Here is a 3,491-nt window from a genome sequence, read left to right on the forward strand (position 1 = left end):
TGTGGTTTGTCGGGTTGGGCTCGAAGTGGACAGGACGACACAATTTATTATTCCCTACCAAGTCACAGGCCAGAATCAGATTCTTTTCCTCTTCCTTGACGCTCAAGCGCACAGTGAAGAATTTGAATTTGTCCTTGCTGATGCACAGGTTTGCTCTTGGCGCGTTGTTGTTTCTGTACTGCCAGCCCCCCTGGTTGCTGCACACCTTAATCACCTTGTCCTTTTCGCTTAGCTTCAGGAAGGACTGGGTGGGCCGAATCATATCCCGAGCTTTGAGATATTTGTACCACTCATCCAGATCAGTGGTATTTGGTGCATTTTCATCGCTGACATGACGTTTGAGGAATGTTTCATGGGCCTTTTCTGAGTTGAGGGAAGTGCACGCCGTACTTTTGTACGCCACCTCTGTAGGTTTCCACTGCGTTTTTTGCTTCTTGCTTGAGACTGCCAGCGAGTCGTGGCACAGCAAGAGACACACCAAGGCCAGGGAGACGCAGCGCTGGTACCCGGCCATTACTCTGGTTATCTGGAAACACAAGCAGGGTCAGATGTGTGCAACCCCCACTTCTGGCTCCTAGATCTATTATGGCATTAATACGTTAGCAAATAGTGGAAACTACTTTATTTTTTATCACAACTAAGTAGGCCTACTTAAAGAACAGACGGTATTTTGATGATGTATTGATAAGATAAGTCCTTTATTCATCCCTTTTTTTAGGGGGAAATTCTTTCTCTGCTTTTGACCCATCCGGGTAGCCGGTGAACACATACACACACAGAGGTCCACACACAGAGGTCCACACACATGGGGGCACACCGGCACTACCGGAGCAGTGGGCTGCCGCGGTGCAGCGCCCGGGGAGCAGGTGGGGGTTTCAGGTGCCTTGCTCAAGGGCACCTCATCCGTGGAGGCTCGGGATTCGAACTGGCCACCAGTCCAACTCCTTCACCAGTATGCCACGGATGCCCCATTGCATACTGTGACAGTATTACATACCGACAGTATGCAATATAAAACACAAGATATAGTATTTTATACTTCTTAATCCAATCCAGTTCTTATAACATCAAATAACTTTCACTTCTAGAATAAGCCGAGAACAACTAAAGCATTCAATAAATTCTACAACGAATTGGACGATCCACAAATTTCCAAAAATCCCAGATGTGTATGTTATACTAAGTTATTATCATTGCATTAGTTGGAGCACCAGATAAGAACTTGTTTACTATAATACAGGCAGTAATGTTTTAAAGACATGTCGAAACAAACTATGCTATTTTTAAATGTGTGGATTTTAAGGTCAATTCAACAGAAAGAAATGTTGTGAATGTTTACTCCTTGAAAGAAAGTGAGATCGAAATTTACAAACAACCTATATATTTTTCTTTAACAATGGGCAGAATCTTCAAATCCTCTTCAACTTTGAAATGCTCATAGATTCATTCAGCTACAGACTTAATTTAACGTTTAAACAGGTTGCAAGACTCATACTTTATTCTTCAGTTTTTGAACAATCACATTTAGACTTTTATGCTGCTTTCACTCCTTTTCTGTTTTTATAATGGGTGTGTTTTGCTTATGTGATGCTAATCAACTAATCTAATACAAACTTTTTTATTCTTCATTATTCTTAACATTATTTCAAACTCCAACCCTGGAACTTCCACAACTTTGACTTCTCATAAACAATTGATGCATCATAATGTAGACAAATGTGTCCTCTTTCTAATCTGTAACTATTTAAACTGTCATACTTACATGTTGTGTTTTTTTCTGCGAGTGTAACCTTGGCAGGACTCTCTCTCTCTCTCTCTCTCTCTCTCTCTCTCTCTCTCTCTCTCTCTCTCTCTCTCTCTCTCTCTCTCTCTCATACTACTTCTAATACTACTACAATTAACCTTTTCTATAACGCACATCATTATAACACAACCTCTAATGTTACGCGGAGTATAGTTGGACCCCGATTTGACAGCATGATATAATTTGAAACATTTCTCTCCACAATTGCGTTGACCTTGATGAACATCAGTATGTTAGATCATTTATGTTAGGTTTACAATATGAGGGCACAATGGTGAAGTCAGTTGTAATTTTTTTTAATGACATTTAAGTCAACGTCAATGCTTATTTAATTTAGTTTTCTCGTACTTCCTATAAACATTGCACTGCATGTATGTGGTGGTTTCTGGATGTATAGTTCAACACATCGGAGCTTTCAGATATGTCTGAGAATTAATTTCACAATGCTGGGCAATCATCAACCATCAGCATCCACTAGATTATCTGCAGGAAATGCAGATTGTATTGTTCCTCCATAATTTTCTTTAACAACTTCTGCTTCTGCATGAGTTCAGCTACAGAAACCATCCTAATAATAAAATGTTAAACTCTTCAAGGAAATGTTGGCCATGTATTCTGCTTTTTTCTAACTTCTTAAATTCAATACAATTTAAAACATTATTTATTTTCTAATTATGTCAATGGGTGGATTTTTCAAATTTTCTTCAACTTACTCCACCTTCAAATGCTACTTATGCATACTTACAGCTACTGACTTCATTTTAAGTTTAAATGGGTGACAAGACTTTCAACATTTCAACTTTTTTGAAATCCTTTACAGTTTTCGAACAATCACAGTTTCCGTTGAATGCTGGTTTTACTATTTTTCAGAGATTATAATGGGTGTTTATTGCTTAATTTAGACTTTGTGATGTCACCTACTCATCCTATCTCATCCTATCGAGGTTGTAACAGTAGCAGTATTAGTAGAATTCATAGCAGAAGTAGCAGTAGTAGCCACTTAACCTTCGCTATAAAGCAGCCATTGGGGTCGATGAATGACTCTTGTTCTTTTTTGTTCTTCCGTAATTTTCTTTAACCACTTCTGCTTTTGCATGAGTTTAGCTACATAAAACATCCAAATATTAAAATGTTAAACTCTTTAAGGAAATGTAGGCTATGTATTCAGCTTTTTGCTAGATTCTTAAATTCAATACAACTTAAAACATTATCTTTTACTTATTATGTATAACTTAACGCTCACAGTTTCCGTTTAATGCTGGTTTTAATATCTTTCTGAGTTTTTAATGGGTGTGTATTGCTTCATTTAGAGTTTGTGATGTCACCTATTAATCCTATGCTGCCTTTCTGCGTCTGCAAACATTATTTCAAAATTGAAAGCTTAAACTTGATGGTGTGCTCCTTGAGTGTTAATTTTGCGGGGCTCTCTCTGAGTTATCCCCAGTTCTGCTCAACAATGACAGATCATTTTCAGGCTCCAGATACAGGACCACAGCTCACTTTGAGTGGCTGATTAAACCTCCAGCAGTTTGTGCTTCTCTCTCTTCTTTCTCTCTCTCTGTCCCTTTCTCTCTATATCTCTCTCTGTCTCTCACTACCATTACTTCTACTACCACAACTAATATGACTAATTCCACTACACTTAAGCTTTGTTTTACAAACATCGATATAACGCACCCTCCAATAC

General features: G+C 38.5%; 1 long non-coding RNA gene across 1 annotated transcript; it reads right to left on the bottom strand.

The window, feature by feature from the left end:
• Positions 1-444: 444 nt before the first annotated feature.
• LOC115535874 (uncharacterized) lies at positions 445-1,802 on the bottom strand. Its single transcript, XR_003974569.1, has 2 exons — positions 1,763-1,802; positions 445-526 (listed from the first exon to the last, which is right to left on the bottom strand). It is a non-coding gene; the product is annotated as an uncharacterized LOC115535874 (long non-coding RNA).
• Positions 1,803-3,491: the final 1,689 nt, after the last annotated feature.

Source organism: Gadus morhua, chromosome 22 (assembly GCF_902167405.1).
Source record: "Gadus morhua chromosome 22, gadMor3.0, whole genome shotgun sequence".
Lineage (NCBI taxonomy): Eukaryota > Metazoa > Chordata > Actinopteri > Gadiformes > Gadidae > Gadus > Gadus morhua.